This window comes from Saccostrea cucullata, unplaced genomic scaffold (assembly GCF_032062105.1).
Source record: "Saccostrea cucullata isolate Sc308-1 unplaced genomic scaffold, CSIRO_AGI_Scuc_v1 ctg1379, whole genome shotgun sequence".
Taxonomy (NCBI): domain Eukaryota; kingdom Metazoa; phylum Mollusca; class Bivalvia; order Ostreida; family Ostreidae; genus Saccostrea; species Saccostrea cuccullata.
The window spans coordinates 69,861-79,881 of record NW_026927240.1 but is presented as its reverse complement, the minus strand read 5'-3'; positions in this window follow the sequence as shown (position 1 = coordinate 79,881).

The following is a 10,021-nucleotide window of genomic DNA, read 5'->3' as shown; positions in this document are numbered from 1 at the left end:
AGTTGAAAAGTGCCGAAATTCCCAAAAAAAATAAAGGAATCGGAATTTTCTAGTAATATCCATATCTACACATTGTGTACGAAATATCTGCAAAATTTGACAATATTCTGTGCAGCAGGTTATGAGGAGTTCACCTGACAAAAAAAAAAACAGGACTGACGGACTGATAGACGGGTCAAAACATTATACACTCTACCTCCTGCAACTTGTTGCATGGGGTATAAATATTTTATCTTCCAAGCTCGGTCCCGTGTCACGGGAGGCGTTGGCACGATAAAAAGCCCTCACTGCTCAATGGCCCTAAGTGCAGGGTAAAGATCAAAATTTGAAGCCCTTCATCGGTATATGGGGAGTGAAAAAACTCGAATGGGACGTAAAATAACACACAATCAATCAATCAATCCAAAGTAAAAATCTTCGTTACAAGCGAAAAAAATCCTTCTTATAAACTTCCCTATTCAGACTATAAGACACATTTCGATTTTTTTCCCTGATATTTGAGTAAATCAATGAATATAACAACCTTTTTTAACACGAACATGTACATTACATTAGGTAAATTGTTGGTATTACAATGCATTAAATGCGGCTTATAATATCGATATCTAAGGTCTCTGACCCTGAATAATAGAAAAAAAATACATAATAATGTTATCTAAGAAAACGATCAAGCTTTGTATTTAGCCATCATCGATATCATGACTTATTGAGAGATCATCTTTGTTGATAACAACATCTGTATTAAGCAGAAAAGACCTGTTTAATCTGTTTTGATACTTTTCTTTTGAAACACGCCTGAAAAAAATAATTCGCTTTTATTCTAGTTAAGAGTGATTACTATCAAGAAAAATATCAAATAAAATTTGTTTAGTACCCCCTTTTTTTGAAAGTCAAGTGATTGTTTTGAGTATCCAATGACAGGTCAATAGCAAACATAGTGTATATGTATATACATTTTTTTTAAATGAACTTACTTTTAAAGCAGTAATAAAATAAATCTCAAACAAAAAAAAAACTAATTTAAAAAAAAAACAAGAAATTTTCAAATCTTATCTTAAAACATTCGTTCTTTTTTTTTAAATACATACAGTGTACATGATTTTTTTTCTCCAAAAATACAAATATAGATTTTCAAATATAAACCTATCTTTAAAACATTGAGTCTTTTATTAAAATTGTTACATTAAATATTTTCAAATCAAACCCTATTTCATTTGTTTATAGAATAGCCCAGCACACCTACTTAAGAAGTTCCAATGAAAAGCACCCGTCAGAAAGTTTTTTATGATTTCTATCATATGTTTTCGATTCTTTCTCATCAAAGAAGTTTTTAACATTATGCGTTTTTTCCCAATTGCAGAATATGAATCATGACAGAGGTGTTCAAAGTATACGTAGACAAAGTTCGTCATGCATTGTATTTTTATATTATGGAAAAACAGCCTGTATCCTGATGCTTAAAAGCTACAGTTCACCTAAAGTATGACGCGAGATGCATTGATCGAGCCAGTCAGTGTCAAGTGTATTAAAACCTTTTAAAAAGGAAAAACCTTGAACCTGAAAAGAAAAGCATTTTACACAGATAAAAAGGAATTATATTTGATGTAAAAGAGACAATTTTTTCAGTTAAAAATTTAACTAATGTATCGAAGAGATATGGAAATGCTACTTAAAGATAGACTGAAATAGTAATTTATAAAGATCTGTCAATGGAGTCTGTTCCCATTTTACGGATGAATCGACGGTAAAATTACAATACATTAAAACATAAAAGAAGTTATGAATGCTTCAGTGTTTATCAACACATCGTGCCAAATTAAGAGCAAAGTAAACATGTTTTTAAAACATTATTCACAACAATTTATGTGAGGAATCTGTAAAGGATGCATAAAATTGTTAAGAAAACAACTCAATGATCTCAATATTCCATTTTAAACACCAAACAAGAAAATGCGCAAAACTGTGAGAGGATATAACCTTCTGCAGAATGTAAACAAAATTGAAAAAAATGATCAAATAAAATTATAAAAGCCCCTGCCTCCCATGTAATTATAATGGTAATGTCTATGTTTCGCTTTTGGTGACATAAAACAAGTCCCAAATCAACAAAATTAAAATAGGTGCAGTGACACAATGAAATAAATGATCTCTGCACGTGAAAGTATCATTAAATTTAATTCAGGTGTTGCGGATGAGAGATGGGTACCCTTCCATACTACAGAAAGAATTGCCGTATCAATGGTTTGCTACGTAAACGATCACAATGTAAAATACGAAGTGCACAATGACACAACGTCACAAAGATTCTATGAAAGTTTCTTTAAATTTCACCTCATTACCTTGACCTTCGAGTTTGACCCACTTTAACGAAAAAATTCCGTTCCTTAACTATAGTCATAGGTTTTGAACAGTTGGGGCTAGGGCTTTCATACTTTACATATTTATTCACTGTAAAAACACCTATTTCAATGTTCTTTCATTAGCTCTAAAAAGAATATTCGACCTATTGACCTTCAACTTAAAAGTTTGCCCCACTTTGGAAAAAAAAAAACCTTGACCATAACTTTTGAACCGTTAGTTTTGTTTGTATGTTTCTTTAACATCCCTCTCGAGACATTTTCACTCATATGGAGACGCCAACACTTGCCAGTGGAGAGCTGCAAATTTTGTCCTATACTCGGCCATTGAGCAGGGATGTATCTTTATCGTGCCAGCGTGCACCTTCTGCGACACGGGACCTCAATTTATATGATATCATCTGAAGGACTGGTCTCCACGTCCTACAGTGGGATTCGAACCCGCGAAGTAAGGCTCAACTCCCTACTGCGCTACTCTAAAGCAAACGCTCTAAACACTGCGCCACGCGGGCGACTTTAACAGTTTGTACATGTACAAGAGCTATAATATTTAACGGTCTATCCTTTTTGAAAATAACTTTCTTTAGATACAAGCAATTTTGACCTTGACCTTATCATGAGAATTTGACCCACTTAAAAAAATTTTAACCTTCACTTTTGAACTGCTACTATTAAGGCTTTCATATTTCACAGGTGTATTCCTTGTGAGCAGACCTTCCTCTGATAATTACCAACAATTTTGACCTCGGAACACTGCATTTGAAAGATTTCAATCCTCGCTGCAATACGGGGGCATTGGTGTTTCACAAATATATCTTGTAAATATAGAAAACAATTATTGCTTGTTTATTATTTAATCTTTCATTCAAGAATGTTTAAACCATCAAAAGTTAAGGCTTAAAATTAAGATCTTTACTCGGCACTCAGAGCCATTGAGCAGTGAGGGATATTTATCTACTCGGCACTCAGTGCCATTGAGCAGGGAGGAATCCTTTTCGTGCCAGCAATAAATGCTTACACTGGTACGTAGCAGGGACGTAGCAACAAGGGGTCAGGGGGGCCTGCCCCCCCCCCCCCCCACTTTTTTCCCCAACATTACCTTGACTATTGAAAATGTCCATTGAAAGGTTGATTACCCCCTCCCCCCACTTCTTACCACAGTATAGTGATATCAAGGAAATGTAGTATTGTGTGCAGAAAAAAATTGGAAGTGAAAGGAAGTTGGTCTTGAAAAAAAAAAAAAGATGGCCACTCCCCCCCCCCCCAAAAAAAAAAAAATAGGATTTTCGAGTTTGGGCAATTGCTCTTTTTTTTTTTTTGCTTGTCAACTTTAACAGGTGATTAAAAACTACCTCTTGGAAATAACGGCATTCCATCGATGATAACTTGTAATACTCAGACATTGGCGTCTTGGGAAGACCCCTAATCTTGGGGAAGTGAGAGCGAAGTCATTATACATGGACTACATGTAAACAAAATAAGGTAGATCTCGTCCTATACATGTAACAGACTCGGAGTATTACTAACTCGGCCTATAACGGAGTCGGCCTACCGCTGAAACAGAGAAATTTACGTGATTTGACAAACTTTGTGACTTTTTCATAAATCATGGCATGTTGTATACTTGCGATCGAAATATTGCATAAATAGAGCGATCGAAATATCACACAAAAAGAGTAATAATTTTTAATTTATATAAATCGTACATGATGAAATGTTCACTAAAAAGGAGAGCAGACGATAAAAGAAGTTCACTGAAGAGCACATTCCATAGTACAAGTAAAAACTCGGAAGTTCATGTCAGAGCACATATTACACTCCTTACAATACACAATAACACTGAAGTTCATTAGATCTATCCACACTCGCTGAGGAACTAGGATACAGTGCGCTGCCCATCCCCATACTCTTCCCATGTCTGGTGGAGCCGGCATTCCATCCTGCGCTGTTTTTGTCGTTGGTCCCGGATTCGTTCTTCATTAACCGGTTGATGGGTACGTTTGACTATGTTTGCCTCTCGCGTAGAGCTACAACACTGTGTAGAAGGATCTGTGGCCTCCTCCCATGTCTGCATCGATCCTTGTGTGGTAGACTTAAGTTAAGGTTTAATTATTTTATTTGTTGAAGATGACAAGAACATACCACCATTATTGTTCCTGGTTTTACTCTTAAAATGCACGAAAACCCTGGAGCTTCCGGGAGCATGTTCCGTGGACCCCCACCATTCAATGTATGACTAGTATCAATAATGCCGTACTTTGATACATAACTAACCCGAATACCACTATTATTGTGCCAGCTTTTGCTCTTCAAATACACAAAACCCAGGAGCTGAGCCCCCTGAGCCCCCAACAGGGCTTTGCCCTAGACCCAATGGGGGCTTTAAGGTGGCAACCAGACCTCTGCCTGAACAATCTTATCCACGCCCCACCCCCACCCCATTTAATCATAAATCATGTATCCGCCCATGCATACTAGAAAAATTATGTTAAATTACTATATAAGTATATAAATGTACATGTATTTAACTTCGACGTCATTGTTGACTCTGACAGAATAAATGCAGATGGACAAGTTCACCGTGTAGCCAACAAGGTTCTTTAGCTCGGTGGATGTAGCTCTCTGACTTAGGCGCTGGAATGCTGGCTCTCTGACGGTGGATGGAAGAAATGGCCGCGCCTTGAGCATTCTGATGTATTGATACTCTGCCCACCCCCCCCCCCCTCTCATAACCTTCTTGTTTTATTTTTTTTTCTTTTAAAAAGTCGTACATAAATAAAGTTGTATATAACTTGTTTCCCATATATACTCAATCAAAGATATGTTCAAAACAAAACAAAAAATTAAACAAGGACAACAATACATAGCAAATGTGATGAACATTCTAATCATCCTATTATTTATACGAGAGGCTAACGGGCCTTATACATGTAGGTCACCTGAGTATCACGTAACAACTTTACAACAATTGAATTTGGTTCATCTTTCAAACCAGAGACCCTGAAATTCACAAATTTGAAAGAAGCATCATTAACAGTGCGTCATTTAACCCAGAATACGTCATTCGTCCGGACTTTGGACTACTACTTTTCCAAAGATACATGCAAACCATTTATGTCATCTGGTGGGACTTTTTAAATAACACAACAATGATAAACATTTACACCTGAATATCTCTATTTCAAAGATATAACACCTGCAATCAAGAAATCTCATGGGATATTGGTGGGATTTTCTCTCCTAACCAATATCCCACCATTATTCTATAGGAGAAAAATGTGTCTTGTTGGATTTTTTTCGCCCATACAATCAAACGTACCATATTTTTTAACCTTTTTATGGGATTTTTTCTCCTATTATATGTAAAATGGGACAAGAGGTCCTAAATTGTCACAAATAGGATTAAAAGATTTCTATCAAAATGATTTATAGAATATTTAATCTACGGGAAAGCTGTTGTAAGGAAGGTATAGACATTGTCAGTACAACTCTTTATTACCTTCTATTATAGTAGTCTAATCACCAGTTAAAATATCTCAGTCTGAGAAAAATTCTCATGTGAATCTTCACACTTTGATATCTAATTTCTGCCAATAAGTAATAAACTTTACTTATAAAAAATAATTGTGTTCATGTGTTTTATTTTTAAAAAATTAAACACATTTTAAACATACATTTAATTGTCTGCAATGCTGCTTGAGAGTTTCCAGTACTGCTGGTGCCTCTGTCTCCTCAGTATTGGACAGCAATGTTCCATGCTTGGATGCCGGTTGTGGCATTTATGCACTCTGCTTCCAGATGCCTCGTCCACCAATCGATGTCGGTTTGGGACAATTTCCTGAGGTTCCCCTCAATAGCATCAATTGCCTTCTTTTCCTTCTCTGTGACAGGACCTATAGTTAACTATAGTTTACTATAGTTAACTATAGTGATAACTTTGACACTTTGAAAACTTTGATTTACTATAGTGCTAACTTTGACACTTTGAAAAACTTTAACGAAAACTTTGATACTTTGACGAATACTTTGACACTTTGAAAAACTTTGGCGAAAACTTTGACACTTTGAAAAACTTTGGCGAAAACTTTGACACTTTGAAAAACTTTTACGAAAACTTTGACACTTTGAAAAACTTTGGCGAAAGCTTTGACACTTTGAAAAACGTATCGTAAACTTTGATACTTAGAAAAAGTTTATTGTAAACTTTGATACTTTGAAAAACTTTATCGAAAACATTGACACTTTAAATAATTTTATCGAAAACTTTGATACTCTGAAAAACTTTGACTAAAAATTTGACACTTTGAAAAACTTTGGCGAAAACATTGACACTTTGAAAAACTTTATCGGAAACTTTGACACTTTGAAAAACTTTGGCGAAAGCTTTGACACTTTGAAAAACTTTATCGTAAACTTTGAAAAACTTTGACGAAAACTTTGACACTTTGAAAAACTTTGACGAAAAATTTGACACTTTGAAAAACTTTGGCGAAAACTTTGACACTTTGAGAAACTTTGGCGAAAACTTTGACACTTTGAAAAACTTTGACGAAAACTTTGACACTTTGAGAAACTTTGGCGAAAACTTTGACACTTTGAAAAACTTTGGCGAAAACTTTGACACTATGATTTACTATAGTTAACTATAGTAAACTATAGTTAACTATAGTTAACTATAGTATTTTTTTGTTAGGGTCTGAAAAACATTGGCCGGTGCTTTGACATCCGACGTCTTGTAGGCTGTACACTTGAGTGATCACTTCTTAAAGCCCATCTGTACACTACCACCTACTTCCCTGAATCTAAATATGTGGTGGTTGCTTTGGTCGGGTAAACAATCCTCAATGATGGTTGCTCACTGTAAAAACATATCCGGGTTTAAAGTCGTGCCGCTAAGACATGTTTGTATATATTTTGGTTTTCGAAACACGGGAAGGTAAAGAGAATTTATAGTAGTTCATAAAAAATGTCAAACAGTTTAAACATTCCTGAAGACATTGGAACAGGCATTAAACTGCGAAGGCCCGTTTTCCTCCTGAATTTGTCAGGATCACATAACATTTTAATGGAAAGTAACGAAAAATTACAAACCCCTTCCCAACTCTTGCCCAAGGAAAGACAGACCCAATGTGAAAGGAAATAGGTAGAAAGTCGCCTGTATTAAAGAGCCAGTAGTTTATATTTAGGCTCAACACTTTCCCCTCATCTTGCAACCGGGTTTTTTTTCGGTGTCAAAATTTTTTTCTATTATCGTGCTGATGTAACAGACCCCTTTTACCCTTACCTGATATCTGCGCATGTTTGTAGAATACACTTTCTAATTTTATCATCTAATGTTTTTCTTAAGAAATTTAATTGTGTTGTTTTGATATAGATAAATTATGTAATCCTTTTCTATCAAATTGATTGAATTGCATGTTTATTAAAGTAGTGTACGCACCTTCTGGCCCTGAAGCACCTCCTGTAGTATGCTAGCTAGCTTTATTACATAGGTGCGCGCTATTGTGCTTATGCGTATTAGGGTCATTCACCAGTTAATCCAAGCAATATGGACACTGAGGGTTCTAGCTAGTGCTACTAAAGATATCTGCGATTATTTTTTTTTTAAAGCTTGTAAAATATTTCTCTCGGTATTATGAAAACTAAATTATTATTAAGTCACATCATTACTAAATGTAAGTAACTATGGATACATAAAACAACAGGAAACCAGCATGGATTATGCACAGGTACTTTTGGACAGGACCTTAATATTCTATCCCGGGGCTTGTTGGAGATTTTTTTCACAAATTCTATTTATTACATATGTTCATTATAAGTACAATAGAAAAAATATTAAAACCCCAAAACAATCGCTACACAAAAAAATACCCCGCTACACATTTAAAGAGAGAATATCCAACAAGCCATATTTAGGAGGGGGGGGGGGGGGGTCCTGTCCACAAGTACCCGCGGGATTGTTATGTAACTTATAAGCTATGAACAATAACTGTCTTCTCACTGCAATCAATATGCATTTAACAAACTCTTGGATTAAAATTATCAAGTTGACACGACTGCATTGACGTTGACAATTTAAAAGCACGTGCCATGAATAATTTGATAGGACGAAAGTTGCAGATGCAGCGTGTCTAATGGTGAAGTAGGTTTGTCCCAAAATTATTGAAAATCTTTAGTAATTATTGGAAATCCACCTTTTCAATTTTCCGACTATTGATAACGAGGTCATAAGTAAAAGTTGATATGACTCGTGGAGAATAATGGATATCCTAGAGTTAACAGAAAGGGGCTCATAAACTGATATGTGCCTTTGCATTCATAGGAAGAAGTAATTAGAACTTTATTTGATTTATGTCGTTAATTATTTCTTTTCTTAATTATCACTTAGATATCACATGCGAAAAAGTATCATTTTATAGAATCTCGCGTACACGTTTCATCCTCAAAAGTGAAAGGGCAATGTATACAATTCTCTCAAAATATTTTTTTTGAAATTATATATTGCGTTAGTTGTTATTTTTGTATGATAAGTGTGTGTTTTAGGGAGGTTTTGCGAGTGTGTATGCGAATTGGTTAGGGTGCGTGGATGGAGAAACAGAGCGGGATAAAGATAACTACTTTTTTAAAGTTGCAACTTATTCCATTTAAATCTTAATTTTTGTTCTAAACGTTGTTTTAATTTAATCTCTGCCAATCTCTTAACATTCCCGATGATGGCTTCAACTTCTTCCTCTTCCAACTCCTCTCCGTCTATTTCTGCAACTACATCATCTCTTACATTTATCTCCCTGAGGGCAAGATTGTCCCTTGCTCTGTCATATGCACTGAGGAAATCACAGGGATTGTACTTCCTGTTGATGTTCATATTTGTATTAAAAGATTGATATTTAAATCTTTATACCCAGGAACTTGTCAACCACATGAATATATGGCTCAAAATTGTCCTTCGACTCCTTCAAAGTCTCACAGCAAGTTCTTTAAATGAAAATTTTCCTCAACATCTCCCTTTTTCCCAGTTGTATGAAGGTCATCATCAGGTGCATATCACCTGATGACAACCCCATAAGTGCCTTAATATAAATAACTGCAATAAAAAAGCTAAATCATATTTTTTTACTTTTGAAAATGAAGCTCTGAAATTATTATTGATTTAAAATACTTAAATACCTTTCTCGAGAACTCTGTTTTTTTTTCCAACAGGACAATCAGCCTCTCCACCTTTAGAGGTCTGCAAAACTGCAGTCATCGTAGGAGGCTACGCTGAATTAGTCTATTTTTACAAACTTTTAAAAATAAATTGAGTTGAGTATAACCATAAAAAGAAATCGACAATTGTGTACAATTGATACTTTTTAACACCTTTCACTTACCTTCTGCAGCAAGTTGGAGAGAACCACAGTTGCAGTTTCCTTCCATTGATTCCCGATTGTATCTCTTAGGAAGAAATTGCGCACTTGATATACCTGATCCTAGGACGGAAAATTGTAAACTCACATATCTACATACGAGGGCCGTTCAAAAAATACGCGGACTTGTACGGAAAAAAATATTGGACGACATAATCGGGCAAAATATCACACATAATGTAAAGAATCTTGACTTATATGGTCTTCAAAATTTCATATCAAAATGTTGTAAATTGGTATCTTTTTTGAGTGATATAT